Genomic DNA, 17,558 nt, shown 5'->3' on the forward strand with positions numbered 1-17,558 from the left:
GTCAGTGCAACTCATCATTTTGGTCTCCAATTCTCAAACTCAAATTCTCACCCACGGAGGATTAAATGAGAATCTTTCTTGTTTAACACTGGAATGGGGGTGGTGCACTGTTCACTACCCGAAGATACTGCCACATCGGGTCAATGCATAGGGCGACAGAAGCAAGCTTCCAAATCAGCTCCCTTTCTCAAAAATCCATTTAATTTATGGTCCCCAGATAGGGAACGTATGTATCAGTATGTGCTCACAAGTCACCCAAGTGCAAGTATTCACACAAAAAAAAACGTGCCTCAGGATGCAATCTGTCGCAAGATCCTTTCTTTTTTTTACACTTGATCTAAGCCAAAAGGCCTAGAGGGGATAACCGGGAAAGGGGTGGACCCAACCATGTCCCCTTCATGAGCACTCACATTACTCATAGGAATGGAAGGAAGGCTGGCAGCCAACCAGCCTCCCATACACTTTCTGGGTGGGTGGCAGTCAGCCACCCATACATACATACAGCACAGGCTAAACCCACATCATCACTTAAAAAAAGGACAGGCGACCATTGCACTCTGATGGAGCATTTAGCAATGCAATCCATAGCCTGGCTTTTGCCTGAACCCCCATCACTCCTCCTCTTGCATATAAGACAATATTTCAGATCTGCATATGAAAACAACACGCCTACCTTTGTTGCACATAGCTGCCTGCCTGTCTCTAGTTACCCCACTGGCTGTAGCTGCGTCCCTTCCGACATGGAATAACACCAACTGTAACGATAAACTGAAAATTAACAGTATAAACCTGCATCATTTTGGACTCTGGTATTTGCTGAATCCGGGTGACCTGACAATCGATGGTGGTGCCGCTGGTGATTCTGGCCTTCTTGGAATCTGTTGGGCCTATGTGTTAGCTCACACATCACTTGGGTATCCATGGTAACTACCACAACATGGTCATCTGCAGTTTACATCTAGCCCGTGGCATTGAATGGCATTTTAAAAGTGCTAAGGGTCCTGGTGCAATAATCCTCCCATGAGGATCAGCCTCAACGGCTTTGTAGATTGCACTCATGTCAGCAACTCCATATACATTTTTTTTTCTTCATGCTTCTTTCTTCATCCTTTTTTCTTTCTGTCATTCAGACTTTCATTCATTCGATCTCTCTCACTCACTTGCTTTAACTCATTTGTTCTCACTCACTCACTCACTCAATCACTCACTCACTCATTCACTCTCACTCACTCTCACTCTCTCACTCACTCGCTCACTAAGTCAGTCTCTCTCTCTCTCTCTCTTTTTCTTTTTATATATATTTTTTTCCGTCTTCTTCTTCTTCAGACCCTGTCATAGCACTAATGCCTTTCCAATACCACCAGCAGATGGAGACACTCCATTGCAACATTGGTTGTGAGCAGCAGTTTCTAAAAACAAATGCCTCATGGCGGATTTCCCATCCATCAATGGATGGTAAATTTTGTTTTTATCATTCACTGACCACAGAAACCAATGCATGGTCAAGCAACAGCAATGACACACCCTTGTGTATAGGCATGAGACCCTCATGTCATTTAACAGGATTCAGCACCACCCACAAGACAGCTACCTGTCATGTCATGTCAAACCTGCACAGGTGTGCTAGATTATTATTATTTAGTTTTATTTTATTTTTTTACACCAATCAGTGTGCAAACATGGTCATTAAAACGCTAAATGAATAGACGTTCATAAACCAGTCAGTGCAACTCATCATTTTGGTCTCCAATTCTCAAACTCAAATTCTCACCCACGGAGGATTAAATGAGAATCTTTCTTGTTTAACACTGGAATGGGGTGGTGCACTGTTCACTACCCGAAGATACTGCCACATCGGGACAATGCATAGGGCGACAGAAGCAAGCTTCCAAATCAGCTCCCTTTCTCAAAAATCCATTTAATTTATGGTCCCCAGATAGGGAACGTATGTATCAGTATGTGCTCACAAGTCACCCAAGTGCAAGTATTCACACAAAAAAAAACGTGCCTCAGGATGCGATCTGTCGCAAGATCCTTTCTTTTTTTACACTTGATCTAAGCCAAAAGGCCTAGAGGGGATAACCGGGAAAGGGGTGGACCCAACCATGTCCCCTTCATGAGCACTCACATTACTCATAGGAATGGAAGGAAGGCTGGCAGCCAACCAGCCTCCCATACACTTTCTGGGTGGGTGGCAGTCAGCCACCCATACATACATACAGCACAGGCTAAACCCACATCATCACTTAAAAAAAGGACAGGCGACCATTGCACTCTGATGGAGCATTTAGCAATGCAATCCATAGCCTGGCTTTTGCCTGAACCCCCATCACTCCTCCTCTTGCATATAAGACAATATTTCAGATCTGCATATGAAAACAACACGCCTACCTTTGTTGCACATAGCTGCCTGCCTGTCTCTAGTTACCCCACTGGCTGTAGCTGCGTCCCTTCCGACATGGAATAACACCAACTGTAACGATAAACTGAAAATTAACAGTATAAACCTGCATCATTTTGGACTCTGGTATTTGCTGAATCCGGGTGACCTGACAATCGATGGTGGTGCCGCTGGTGATTCTGGCCTTCTTGGAATCTGTTGGGCCTATGTGTTAGCTCACACATCACTTGGGTTTCCATGGTAACTACCACAACATGGTCATCTGCAGTTTACATCTAGCCCGTGGCATTGAATGGCATTTTAAAAGTGCTAAGGGTCCTGGTGCAATAATCCTCCCATGAAGATCAGCCTCAACGGCTTTGTAGATTGCACTCATGTCAGCAACTCCATATACATTTTTTTTTCTTCATGCTTCTTTCTTCATCCTTTTTTCTTTCTGTCATTCAGACTTTCATTCATTCGATCTCTCTCACTCACTTGCTTTAACTCATTTGTTCTCACTCACTCACTCACTCAATCACTCACTCACTCATTCACTCTCACTCACTCTCACTCTCTCACTCACTCGCTCACTAAGTCAGTCTCTCTCTCTCTCTCTCTCTCTTTTTATATATATTTTTTTCCGTCTTCTTCTTCTTCTTCTTCAGACCCTGTCATAGCACTAATGCCTTTCCAATACCACCAGCAGATGGAGACACTCCATTGCAACATTGGTTGTGAGCAGCAGTTTCTAAAAACAAATGCCTCATGGCGGATTTCCCATCCATCAATGGATGGTAAATTTTGTTTTTATCATTCACTGACCACAGAAACCAATGCATGGTCAAGCAACAGCAATGACACACCCTTGTGTATAGGCATGAGACCCTCATGTCATTTAACAGGATTCAGCACCACCCACAAGACAGCTACCTGTCATGTCATGTCAAACCTGCACAGGTGTGCTAGATTATTATTATTTAGTTTTATTTTATTTTTTTACACCAATCAGTGTGCAAACATGGTCATTAAAACGCTAAATGAATAGACGTTCATAAACCAGTCAGTGCAACTCATCATTTTGGTCTCCAATTCTCAAACTCAAATTCTCACCCACGGAGGATTAAATGAGAATCTTTCTTGTTTAACACTGGAATGGGGTGGTGCACTGTTCACTACCCGAAGATACTGCCACATCGGGTCAATGCATAGGGCGACAGAAGCAAGCTTCCAAATCAGCTCCCTTTCTCAAAAATCCATTTAATTTATGGTCCCCAGATAGGGAACGTATGTATCAGTATGTGCTCACAAGTCACCCAAGTGCAAGTATTCACACAAAAAAAAAACGTGCCTCAGGATGCGATCTGTCGCAAGATCCTTTCTTTTTTTACACTTGATCTAAGCCAAAAGGCCTAGAGGGGATAACCGGGAAAGGGGTGGACCCAACCATGTCCCCTTCATGAGCACTCACATTACTCATAGGAATGGAAGGAAGGCTGGCAGCCAACCAGCCTCCCATACACTTTCTGGGTGGGTGGCAGTCAGCCACCCATACATACATACAGCACAGGCTAAACCCACATCATCACTTAAAAAAAGGACAGGCGACCATTGCACTCTGATGGAGCATTTAGCAATGCAATCCATAGCCTGGCTTTTGCCTGAACCCCCATCACTCCTCCTCTTGCATATAAGACAATATTTCAGATCTGCATATGAAAACAACACGCCTACCTTTGTTGCACATAGCTGCCTGCCTGTCTCTAGTTACCCCACTGGCTGTAGCTGCGTCCCTTCCGACATGGAATAACACCAACTGTAACGATAAACTGAAAATTAACAGTATAAACCTGCATCATTTTGGACTCTGGTATTTGCTGAATCCGGGTGACCTGACAATCGATGGTGGTGCCGCTGGTGATTCTGGCCTTCTTGGAATCTGTTGGGCCTATGTGTTAGCTCACACATCACTTGGGTATCCATGGTAACTACCACAACATGGTCATCTGCAGTTTACATCTAGCCCGTGGCATTGAATGGCATTTTAAAAGTGCTAAGGGTCCTGGTGCAATAATCCTCCCATGAGGATCAGCCTCAACGGCTTTGTAGATTGCACTCATGTCAGCAACTCCATATACATTTTTTTTTCTTCATGCTTCTTTCTTCATCCTTTTTTCTTTCTGTCATTCAGACTTTCATTCATTCGATCTCTCTCACTCACTTGCTTTAACTCATTTGTTCTCACTCACTCACTCACTCACTCACTCAATCACTCACTCACTCATTCACTCTCACTCACTCTCACTCTCTCACTCACTCGCTCACTAAGTCAGTCTCTCTCTCTCTCTCTCTTTTTCTTTTTATATATATTTTTTTCCGTCTTCTTCTTCTTCTTCAGACCCTGTCATAGCACTAATGCCTTTCCAATACCACCAGCAGATGGAGACACTCCATTGCAACATTGGTTGTGAGCAGCAGTTTCTAAAAACAAATGCCTCATGGCGGATTTCCCATCCATCAATGGATGGTAAATTTTGTTTTTATCATTCACTGACCACAGAAACCAATGCATGGTCAAGCAACAGCAATGACACACCCTTGTGTATAGGCATGAGACCCTCATGTCATTTAACAGGATTCAGCACCACCCACAAGACAGCTACCTGTCATGTCATGTCAAACCTGCACAGGTGTGCTAGATTATTATTATTTAGTTTTATTTTATTTTTTTACACCAATCAGTGTGCAAACATGGTCATTAAAACGCTAAATGAATAGACGTTCATAAACCAGTCAGTGCAACTCATCATTTTGGTCTCCAATTCTCAAACTCAAATTCTCACCCACGGAGGACTAAATGAGAATCTTTCTTGTTTAACACTGGAATGGGGTGGTGCACTGTTCACTACCCGAAGATACTGCCACATCGGGTCAATGCATAGGGCGACAGAAGCAAGCTTCCAAATCAGCTCCCTTTCTCAAAAATCCATTTAATTTATGGTCCCCAGATAGGGAACGTATGTATCAGTATGTGCTCACAAGTCACCCAAGTGCAAGTATTCACACAAAAAAAAACGTGCCTCAGGATGCGATCTGTCGCAAGATCCTTTCTTTTTTTACACTTGATCTAAGCCAAAAGGCCTAGAGGGGATAACCGGGAAAGGGGTGGACCCAACCATGTCCCCTTCATGAGCACTCACATTACTCATAGGAATGGAAGGAAGGCTGGCAGCCAACCAGCCTCCCATACACTTTCTGGGTGGGTGGCAGTCAGCCACCCATACATACATACAGCACAGGCTAAACCCACATCATCACTTAAAAAAAGGACAGGCGACCATTGCACTCTGATGGAGCATTTAGCAATGCAATCCATAGCCTGGCTTTTGCCTGAACCCCCATCACTCCTCCTCTTGCATATAAGACAATATTTCAGATCTGCATATGAAAACAACACGCCTACCTTTGTTGCACATAGCTGCCTGCCTGTCTCTAGTTACCCCACTGGCTGTAGCTGCGTCCCTTCCGACATGGAATAACACCAACTGTAACGATAAACTGAAAATTAACAGTATAAACCTGCATCATTTTGGACTCTGGTATTTGCTGAATCCGGGTGACCTGACAATCGATGGAGGTGCCGCTGGTGATTCTGGCCTTCTTGGAATCTGTTGGGCCTATGTGTTAGCTCACACATCACTTGGGTATCCATGGTAACTACCACAACATGGTCATCTGCAGTTTACATCTAGCCCGTGGCATTGAATGGCATTTTAAAAGTGCTAAGGGTCCTGGTGCAATAATCCTCCCATGAGGATCAGCCTCAACGGCTTTGTAGATTGCACTCATGTCAGCAACTCCATATACATTTTTTTTTCTTCATGCTTCTTTCTTCATCCTTTTTTCTTTCTTTCATTCAGACTTTCATTCATTCGATCTCTCTCACTCACTTGCTTTAACTCATTTGTTCTCACTCACTCACTCACTCACTCAATCACTCACTCACTCATTCATTCTCACTCACTCTCACTCTCTCACTCACTCGCTCACTAAGTCAGTCTCTCTCTCTCTCTCTCTTTTTCTTTTTATATATATTTTTTTCCGTCTTCTTCTTCTTCTTCTTCAGACCCTGTCATAGCACTAATGCCTTTCCAATACCACCAGCAGATGGAGACACTCCATTGCAACATTGGTTGTGAGCAGCAGTTTCTAAAAACAAATGCCTCATGGCGGATTTCCCATCCATCAATGGATGGTAAATTTTGTTTTTATCATTCACTGACCACAGAAACCAATGCATGGTCAAGCAACAGCAATGACACACCCTTGTGTATAGGCATGAGACCCTCATGTCATTTAACAGGATTCAGCACCACCCACAAGACAGCTACCTGTCATGTCATGTGAAACCTGCACAGGTGTGCTAGATTATTATTATTTAGTTTTATTTTATTTTTTTACACCAATCAGTGTGCAAACATGGTCATTAAAACGCTAAATGAATAGACGTTCATAAACCAGTCAGTGCAACTCATCATTTTGGTCTCCAATTCTCAAACTCAAATTCTCACCCACGGAGGATTAAATGAGAATCTTTCTTGTTTAACACTGGAATGGGGTGGTGCACTGTTCACTACCCGAAGATACTGCCACATCGGGTCAATGCATAGGGCGACAGAAGCAAGCTTCCAAATCAGCTCCCTTTCTCAAAAATCCATTTAATTTATGGTCCCCAGATAGGGAACGTATGTATCAGTATGTGCTCACAAGTCACCAAGTGCAAGTATTCACACAAAAAAAAACGTGCCTCAGGATGCAATCTGTCGCAAGATCCTTTCTTTTTTTACACTTGATCTAAGCCAAAAGGCCTAGAGGGGATAACCGGGAAAGGGGTGGACCCAACCATGTCCCCTTCATGAGCACTCACATTACTCATAGGAATGGAAGGAAGGCTGGCAGCCAACCAGCCTCCCATACACTTTCTGGGTGGGTGGCAGTCAGCCACCCATACATACATACAGCACAGGCTAAACCCACATCATCACTTAAAAAAAAGGACAGGCGACCATTGCACTCTGATGGAGCATTTAGCAATGCAATCCATAGCCTGGCTTTTGCCTGAACCCCCATCACTCCTCCTCTTGCATATAAGACAATATTTCAGATCTGCATATGAAAACAACACGCCTACCTTTGTTGCACATAGCTGCCTGCCTGTCTCTAGTTACCCCACTGGCTGTAGCTGCGTCCCTTCCGACATGGAATAACACCAACTGTAACGATAAACTGAAAATTAACAGTATAAACCTGCTTCATTTTGGACTCTGGTATTTGCTGAATCCGGGTGACCTGACAATCGATGGTGGTGCCGCTGGTGATTCTGGCCTTCTTGGAATCTGTTGGGCCTATGTGTTAGCTCACACATCACTTGGGTATCCATGGTAACTACCACAACATGGTCATCTGCAGTTTACATCTAGCCCGTGGCATTGAATGGCATTTTAAAAGTGCTAAGGGTCCTGGTGCAATAATCCTCCCATGAGGATCAGCCTCAACGGCTTTGTAGATTGCACTCATGTCAGCAACTCCATATACATTTTTTTTTCTTCATGCTTCTTTCTTCATCCTTTTTTCTTTCTGTCATTCAGACTTTCATTCATTCGATCTCTCTCACTCACTTGCTTTAACTCATTTGTTCTCACTCACTCACTCACTCAATCACTCACTCACTCATTCACTCTCACTCACTCTCACTCTCTCACTCACTCGCTCACTAAGTCAGTCTCTCTCTCTCTCTCTTTTTCTTTTTATATATATTTTTTTCCGTCTTCTTCTTCTTCTTCTTCAGACCCTGTCATAGCACTAATGCCTTTCCAATACCACCAGCAGATGGAGACACTCCATTGCAACATTGGTTGTGAGCAGCAGTTTCTAAAAACAAATGCCTCATGGCGGATTTCCCATCCATCAATGGATGGTAAATTTTGTTTTTATCATTCACTGACCACAGAAACCAATGCATGGTCAAGCAACAGCAATGACACACCCTTGTGTATAGGCATGAGACCCTCATGTCATTTAACAGGATTCAGCACCACCCACAAGACAGCTACCTGTCATGTCATGTCAAACCTGCACAGGTGTGCTAGATTATTATTATTTAGTTTTATTTTATTTTTTTACACCAATCAGTGTGCAAACATGGTCATTAAAACGCTAAATGAATAGACGTTCATAAACCAGTCAGTGCAACTCATCATTTTGGTCTCCAATTCTCAAACTCAAATTCTCACCCACGGAGGATTAAATGAGAATCTTTCTTGTTTAACACTGGAATGGGGTGGTGCACTGTTCACTACCCGAAGATACTGCCACATCGGGTCAATGCATAGGGCGACAGAAGCAAGCTTCCAAATCAGCTCCCTTTCTCAAAAATCCATTTAATTTATGGTCCCCAGATAGGGAACGTATGTATCAGTATGTGCTCACAAGTCACCAAGTGCAAGTATTCACACAAAAAAAAACGTGCCTCAGGATGCAATCTGTCGCAAGATCCTTTCTTTTTTTACACTTGATCTAAGCCAAAAGGCCTAGAGGGGATAACCGGGAAAGGGGTGGACCCAACCATGTCCCCTTCATGAGCACTCACATTACTCATAGGAATGGAAGGAAGGCTGGCAGCCAACCAGCCTCCCATACACTTTCTGGGTGGGTGGCAGTCAGCCACCCATACATACATACATACAGCACAGGCTAAACCCACATCATCACTTAAAAAAAAGGACAGGCGACCATTGCACTCTGATGGAGCATTTAGCAATGCAATCCATAGCCTGGCTTTTGCCTGAACCCCCATCACTCCTCCTCTTGCATATAAGACAATATTTCAGATCTGCATATGAAAACAACACGCCTACCTTTGTTGCACATAGCTGCCTGCCTGTCTCTAGTTACCCCACTGGCTGTAGCTGCGTCCCTTCCGACATGGAATAACACCAACTGTAACGATAAACTGAAAATTAACAGTATAAACCTGCTTCATTTTGGACTCTGGTATTTGCTGAATCCGGGTGACCTGACAATCGATGGTGGTGCCGCTGGTGATTCTGGCCTTCTTGGAATCTGTTGGGCCTATGTGTTAGCTCACACATCACTTGGGTATCCATGGTAACTACCACAACATGGTCATCTGCAGTTTACATCTAGCCCGTGGCATTGAATGGCATTTTAAAAGTGCTAAGGGTCCTGGTGCAATAATCCTCCCATGAGGATCAGCCTCAACGGCTTTGTAGATTGCACTCATGTCAGCAACTCCATATACATTTTTTTTTCTTCATGCTTCTTTCTTCATCCTTTTTTCTTTCTGTCATTCAGACTTTCATTCATTCGATCTCTCTCACTCACTTGCTTTAACTCATTTGTTCTCACTCACTCACTCACTCACTCACTCAATCACTCACTCACTCATTCACTCTCACTCACTCTCACTCTCTCACTCACTCGCTCACTAAGTCAGTCTCTCTCTCTCTCTCTCTTTTTCTTTTTATATATATTTTTTTCCGTCTTCTTCTTCTTCTTCTTCAGACCCTGTCATAGCACTAATGCCTTTCCAATACCACCAGCAGATGGAGACACTCCATTGCAACATTGGTTGTGAGCAGCAGTTTCTAAAAACAAATGCCTCATGGCGGATTTCCCATCCATCAATGGATGGTAAATTTTGTTTTTATCATTCACTGACCACAGAAACCAATGCATGGTCAAGCAACAGCAATGACACACCCTTGTGTATAGGCATGAGACCCTCATGTCATTTAACAGGATTCAGCACCACCCACAAGACAGCTACCTGTCATGTCAAACCTGCACAGGTGTGCTAGATTATTATTATTTAGTTTTATTTTATTTTTTTACACCAATCAGTGTGCAAACATGGTCATTAAAACGCTAAATGAATAGACGTTCATAAACCAGTCAGTGCAACTCATCATTTTGGTCTCCAATTCTCAAACTCAAATTCTCACCCACGGAGGATTAAATGAGAATCTTTCTTGTTTAACACTGGAATGGGGTGGTGCACTGTTCACTACCCGAAGATACTGCCACATCGGGTCAATGCATAGGGCGACAGAAGCAAGCTTCCAAATCAGCTCCCTTTCTCAAAAATCCATTTAATTTATGGTCCCCAGATAGGGAACGTATGTATCAGTATGTGCTCACAAGTCACCCAAGTGCAAGTATTCACACAAAAAAAAAAACGTGCCTCAGGATGCGATCTGTCGCAAGATCCTTTCTTTTTTTACACTTGATCTAAGCCAAAAGGCCTAGAGGGGATAACCGGGAAAGGGGTGGACCCAACCATGTCCCCTTCATGAGCACTCACATTACTCATAGGAATGGAAGGAAGGCTGGCAGCCAACCAGCCTCCCATACACTTTCTGGGTGGGTGGCAGTCAGCCACCCATACATACATACAGCACAGGCTAAACCCACATCATCACTTAAAAAAAGGACAGGCGACCATTGCACTCTGATGGAGCATTTAGCAATGCAATCCATAGCCTGGCTTTTGCCTGAACCCCCATCACTCCTCCTCTTGCATATAAGACAATATTTCAGATCTGCATATGAAAACAACACGCCTACCTTTGTTGCACATAGCTGCCTGCCTGTCTCTAGTTACCCCACTGGCTGTAGCTGCGTCCCTTCCGACATGGAATAACACCAACTGTAACGATAAACTGAAAATTAACAGTATAAACCTGCATCATTTTGGACTCTGGTATTTGCTGAATCCGGGTGACCTGACAATCGATGGTGGTGCCGCTGGTGATTCTGGCCTTCTTGGAATCTGTTGGGCCTATGTGTTAGCTCACACATCACTTGGGTATCCATGGTAACTACCACAACATGGTCATCTGCAGTTTACATCTAGCCCGTGGCATTGAATGGCATTTTAAAAGTGCTAAGGGTCCTGGTGCAATAATCCTCCCATGAGGATCAGCCTCAACGGCTTTGTAGATTGCACTCATGTCAGCAACTCCATATACATTTTTTTTTTCTTCATGCTTCTTTCTTCATCCTTTTTTCTTTCTGTCATTCAGACTTTCATTCATTCGATCTCTCTCACTCACTTGCTTTAACTCATTTGTTCTCACTCACTCACTCACTCAATCACTCACTCACTCATTCACTCTCACTCACTCTCACTCTCTCACTCACTCGCTCACTAAGTCAGTCTCTCTCTCTCTCTCTCTTTTTCTTTTTATATATATTTTTTTCCGTCTTCTTCTTCTTCTTCTTCTTCAGACCCTGTCATAGCACTAATGCCTTTCCAATACCACCAGCAGATGGAGACACTCCATTGCAACATTGGTTGTGAGCAGCAGTTTCTAAAAACAAATGCCTCATGGCGGATTTCCCATCCATCAATGGATGGTAAATTTTGTTTTTATCATTCACTGACCACAGAAACCAATGCATGGTCAAGCAACAGCAATGACACACCCTTGTGTATAGGCATGAGACCCTCATGTCATTTAACAGGATTCAGCACCACCCACAAGACAGCTACCTGTCATGTCATGTCAAACCTGCACAGGTGTGCTAGATTATTATTATTTAGTTTTATTTTATTTTTTTACACCAATCAGTGTGCAAACATGGTCATTAAAACGCTAAATGAATAGACGTTCATAAACCAGTCAGTGCAACTCATCATTTTGGTCTCCAATTCTCAAACTCAAATTCTCACCCACGGAGGATTAAATGAGAATCTTTCTTGTTTAACACTGGAATGGGGTGGTGCACTGTTCACTACCCGAAGATACTGCCACATCGGGTCAATGCATAGGGCAACAGAAGCAAGCTTCCAAATCAGCTCCCTTTCTCAAAAATCCATTTAATTTATGGTCCCCAGATAGGGAACGTATGTATCAGTATGTGCTCACAAGTCACCCAAGTGCAAGTATTCACACAAAAAAAAAACGTGCCTCAGGATGCAATCTGTCGCAAGATCCTTTCTTTTTTTACACTTGATCTAAGCCAAAAGGCCTAGAGGGGATAACCGGGAAAGGGGTGGACCCAACCATGTCCCCTTCATGAGCACTCACATTACTCATAGGAATGGAAGGAAGGCTGGCAGCCAACCAGCCTCCCATACACTTTCTGGGTGGGTGGCAGTCAGCCACCCATACATACATACAGCACAGGCTAAACCCACATCATCACTTAAAAAAAGGACAGGCGACCATTGCACTCTGATGGAGCATTTAGCAATGCAATCCATAGCCTGGCTTTTGCCTGAACCCCCATCACTCCTCCTCTTGCATATAAGACAATATTTCAGATCTGCATATGAAAACAACACGCCTACCTTTGTTGCACATAGCTGCCTGCCTGTCTCTAGTTACCCCACTGGCTGTAGCTGCGTCCCTTCCGACATGGAATAACACCAACTGTAACGATAAACTGAAAATTAACAGTATAAACCTGCATCATTTTGGACTCTGGTATTTGCTGAATCCGGGTGACCTGACAATCGATGGTGGTGCCGCTGGTGATTCTGGCCTTCTTGGAATCTGTTGGGCCTATGTGTTAGCTCACACATCACTTGGGTATCCATGGTAACTACCACAACATGGTCATCTGCAGTTTACATCTAGCCCGTGGCATTGAATGGCATTTTAAAAGTGCTAAGGGTCCTGGTGCAATAATCCTCCCATGAGGATCAGCCTCAACGGCTTTGTAGATTGCACTCATGTCAGCAACTCCATATACATTTTTTTTTCTTCATGCTTCTTTCTTCATCCTTTTTTCTTTCTGTCATTCAGACTTTCATTCATTCGATCTCTCTCACTCACTTGCTTTAACTCATTTGTTCTCACTCACTCACTCACTCAATCACTCACTCACTCATTCACTCTCACTCACTCTCACTCTCTCACTCACTCGCTCACTAAGTCAGTCTCTCTCTCTCTCTCTCTTTTTCTTTTTATATATATTTTTTTCCGTCTTCTTCTTCTTCTTCTTCAGACCCTGTCATAGCACTAATGCCTTTCCAATACCACCAGCAGATGGAGACACTCCATTGCAACATTGGTTGTGAGCAGCAGTTTCTAAAAACAAATGCCTCATGGCGGATTTCCCATCCATCAATGGATGGTAAATTTTGTTTTTATCATTCACTGACCACAGAAACCAATGCATGGTCAAGCAACAGCAATGACACACCCTTGTGTATAGGCATGAGACCCTCATGTCATTTAACAGGATTCAGCACCACCCACAAGACAGCTACCTGTCATGTCATGTCAAACCTGCACAGGTGTGCTAGATTATTATTATTTAGTTTTATTTTATTTTTTTACACCAATCAGTGTGCAAACATGGTCATTAAAACGCTAAATGAATAGACGTTCATAAACCAGTCAGTGCAACTCATCATTTTGGTCTCCAATTCTCAAACTCAAATTCTCACCCACGGAGGATTAAATGAGAATCTTTCTTGTTTAACACTGGAATGGGGTGGTGCACTGTTCACTACCCGAAGATACTGCCACATCGGGTCAATGCATAGGGCGACAGAAGCAAGCTTCCAAATCAGCTCCCTTTCTCAAAAATCCATTTAATTTATGGTCCCCAGATAGGGAACGTATGTATCAGTATGTGCTCACAAGTCACCCAAGTGCAAGTATTCACACAAAAAAAAACGTGCCTCAGGATGCGATCTGTCGCAAGATCCTTTCTTTTTTTACACTTGATCTAAGCCAAAAGGCCTAGAGGGGATAACCGGGAAAGGGGTGGACCCAACCATGTCCCCTTCATGAGCACTCACATTACTCATAGGAATGGAAGGAAGGCTGGCAGCCAACCAGCCTCCCATACACTTTCTGGGTGGGTGGCAGTCAGCCACCCATACATACATACAGCACAGGCTAAACCCACATCATCACTTAAAAAAAGGACAGGCGACCATTGCACTCTGATGGAGCATTTAGCAATGCAATCCATAGCCTGGCTTTTGCCTGAACCCCCATCACTCCTCCTCTTGCATATAAGACAATATTTCAGATCTGCATATGAAAACAACACGCCTACCTTTGTTGCACATAGCTGCCTGCCTGTCTCTAGTTACCCCACTGGCTGTAGCTGCGTCCCTTCCGACATGGAATAACACCAACTGTAACGATAAACTGAAAATTAACAGTATAAACCTGCATCATTTTGGACTCTGGTATTTGCTGAATCCGGGTGACCTGACAATCGATGGTGGTGCCGCTGGTGATTCTGGCCTTCTTGGAATCTGTTGGTCCTATGTGTTAGCTCACACATCACTTGGGTATCCATGGTAACTACCACAACATGGTCATCTGCAGTTTACATCTAGCCCGTGGCATTGAATGGCATTTTAAAAGTGCTAAGGGTCCTGGTGCAATAATCCTCCCATGAGGATCAGCCTCAACGGCTTTGTAGATTGCACTCATGTCAGCAACTCCATATACATTTTTTTTTCTTCATGCTTCTTTCTTCATCCTTTTTTCTTTCTGTCATTCAGACTTTCATTCATTCGATCTCTCTCACTCACTTGCTTTAACTCATTTGTTCTCACTCACTCACTCACTCACTCAATCACTCACTCACTCATTCACTCTCACTCACTCTCACTCTCTCACTCACTCGCTCACTAAGTCAGTCTCTCTCTCTCTCTCTCTTTTTCTTTTTATATATATTTTTTTCCGTCTTCTTCTTCTTCTTCTTCAGACCCTGTCATAGCACTAATGCCTTTCCAATACCACCAGCAGATGGAGACACTCCATTGCAACATTGGTTGTGAGCAGCAGTTTCTAAAAACAAATGCCTCATGGCGGATTTCCCATCCATCAATGGATGGTAAATTTTGTTTTTATCATTCACTGACCACAGAAACCAATGCATGGTCAAGCAACAGCAATGACACACCCTTGTGTATAGGCATGAGACCCTCATGTCATTTAACAGGTGTTACGCCGAGCGCTCCGGGTCCCCGTTCCTCCCCGGAGCGCTCGCCTCATCTTCGTTGTTGCAGCGCCCCGGTCAGATCCACTGACCGGGTGCGCTGCGGTCCCGCCTTCAGCCGGGATGCGATTCGCGAGGCGGATAGCGCCCGCTCGCGATGCGCACCCCGGCCCCCGTACCTGACTCGCTCTCCCTCGGTCCTGTCCCGGCGCGCGCGGCCCCGCTCCCTAGGGCGCGCGCGCGCCGGGTCTCTGCGATTTAAAGGGCCAGTGCACCAATGATGGTGCCTGGCCCAATCTGCCTATTAGCTTAATTGGCTCCCACCTGTGCACTTCCCTATATCACCTCACTTCCCTTGCACTCCCTTGCCGGATCTTGTTGCCTTAGTGCCTAGTGAAAGCGTTCCCTTGTCTGTTCCTAGTCCGTGTTCCTGACCTCCTGCCGTTGCCCCTGACTACGATCCTTGCCGCCTACCCCCGACCTTCTGCTACGTCCGACCTTGCTTCTGCCTACTCCCTTGTACCGCGCCTATCATCAGCATCTTCAGCAGCCAGAGAGGTAGCCGTTGCTAGTGGATACGACCTGGTCACTACCGCCGCAGCAAGACCATCCCGCTTTGCGGCGGGCTCTGGTGAAAACCTGTAGTGGCTTAGAACCGGTCCACTAGCGCGGTCCTCTCCATCCCTCTCTGGCACAGAGGATCCACTACCTGCCAGCCGGCATCGTGACAGTAGATCCGGCCATGGATCCCGCTGAAGTTCCTCTGTCAGTTGTCGCTGAGCTAACCACGGTGGCCGCCCAGCAAGCCCGACAGATCGCCCTTCTAACCCGTCAGCTGTCGGAAATGTCCACCATTTCGCACCAACTTCAGTCGCAACTTCTCCAGCAATCTTCTCCTCCGCCAGCTCCTGCACCTCCTCCGCAGCGAGTGGCCACTCCTAGCCTCTGCCTGTCCTTGCCGGACAAATTTGATGGGGACTCTAAGTATTGCCGTGGCTTTCTTTCGCAATGTTCCCAGCACTTGGAGATGATGTCGGACCAGTTTCCTACTGAAAGGTCTAAGGTGGCTTTCGTAGTCAGCCTTCTGTCCGGAAAAGCCCTGTCATGGGCCGCACCGCTCTGGGACCGCAATGACCCCGTCACTGCCTCTGTACACTCCTTCTTCTCGGAAATTCGAAGTGTCTTTGAGGAACCTGCCCGAGCTTCTTCAGCCGAGATTGCCCTGCTGAACCTGGCCCAGGGTGTTTCTTCCGTTGGCGAGTACGCCATTCAGTTCCGTGCTCTTGCTTACGAGTTGTCCTGGAATAGTGAGGTTCTCTGCGCGACCTTTAAAAAAGGCCTATCCAGCAACATTAAAGATGTTCTGGCCGCACGAGAGACTCCTGCTGACCTACATGAACTCATTCATCTTGCCACTCGCATTGACATGCGTTCTTCCGGATGGCGTCTGGAGCTTCGCCTGGATATGGACTTTGTTCGCACGAAGCGTTTTTTCTCCCCGGCTCCTCTCTCCTCTGGTCCTCTGCAATCTGTTCCTGTGCTTCCCGCCGCGGAGGCTATGCAAGTTGACCGGTCTCGCTTGACACCTCAAGAGAGGACACGACGCCGCATGGAGAATCTTTGCCTGTACTATGCCGGTACCGAACACTTCCTGAAGGATTGTCCTATCCGTCCTCCCCGCCTGGAAAGACATACGCTGACTCCGCACAAAGGTGACACAGTTCTTGATGTCTACTCTGCTTCTCCACGCCTTACTGTGCCTGTGCGGATATCTGCCTCTACCTTCTCGTTCTCTACTATGCTCTTCTTGGATTCCGGATCTGCAGGAAAAATTTTTTTGGCCTCTCTCATCAACAGGTTCTACGTTCCTGTGACCAGTCTCGCCAGACCCCTCTACATCTATTGTTTTTACAATAAAAGATTGGACTGTCTCGTACGTTTCCACACAGAACCCCTCCTAATTTGCATCGGACCTCATCACGGAAAAATTGAATTTTTTTTCCTCAGGTTCTTTGGCCCCAAGAAGAGGGGGAGACCCAAGGGGGGGGGTACTGTTACGCCGAGCGCTCCGGGTCCCCGTTCCTCCCCGGAGCGCTCGCCTCATCTTCGTTGTTGCAGCGCCCCGGTCAGATCCACTGACCGGGTGCGCTGCGGTCCCGCCTTCAGCCGGGATGCGATTCGC

At 45.2% G+C, this 17,558-nt stretch overlaps 9 pseudogenes; all 9 read right to left on the bottom strand.

The window, feature by feature from the left end:
* Positions 1-97: 97 nt before the first annotated feature.
* Positions 98-362, bottom strand: LOC130288531 (U2 spliceosomal RNA; annotated as a pseudogene).
* A 1,454-nt stretch (positions 363-1,816) lies between these two features.
* Positions 1,817-2,080, bottom strand: LOC130287755 (U2 spliceosomal RNA; annotated as a pseudogene).
* Positions 2,081-3,538: 1,458 nt separating this feature from the next.
* On the bottom strand, positions 3,539-3,803 carry LOC130287930 (U2 spliceosomal RNA; annotated as a pseudogene).
* A 1,465-nt stretch (positions 3,804-5,268) lies between these two features.
* Positions 5,269-5,532, bottom strand: LOC130286234 (U2 spliceosomal RNA; annotated as a pseudogene).
* A 1,464-nt stretch (positions 5,533-6,996) lies between these two features.
* LOC130288541 (U2 spliceosomal RNA) lies at positions 6,997-7,259 on the bottom strand (annotated as a pseudogene).
* A 1,459-nt stretch (positions 7,260-8,718) lies between these two features.
* On the bottom strand, positions 8,719-8,981 carry LOC130288552 (U2 spliceosomal RNA; annotated as a pseudogene).
* Positions 8,982-10,449: 1,468 nt separating this feature from the next.
* On the bottom strand, positions 10,450-10,715 carry LOC130288283 (U2 spliceosomal RNA; annotated as a pseudogene).
* Positions 10,716-12,179: 1,464 nt separating this feature from the next.
* On the bottom strand, positions 12,180-12,444 carry LOC130287787 (U2 spliceosomal RNA; annotated as a pseudogene).
* A 1,460-nt stretch (positions 12,445-13,904) lies between these two features.
* LOC130286235 (U2 spliceosomal RNA) lies at positions 13,905-14,168 on the bottom strand (annotated as a pseudogene).
* Positions 14,169-17,558: the final 3,390 nt, after the last annotated feature.

Source organism: Hyla sarda, chromosome 8 (assembly GCF_029499605.1).
Source record: "Hyla sarda isolate aHylSar1 chromosome 8, aHylSar1.hap1, whole genome shotgun sequence".
Taxonomy (NCBI): domain Eukaryota; kingdom Metazoa; phylum Chordata; class Amphibia; order Anura; family Hylidae; genus Hyla; species Hyla sarda.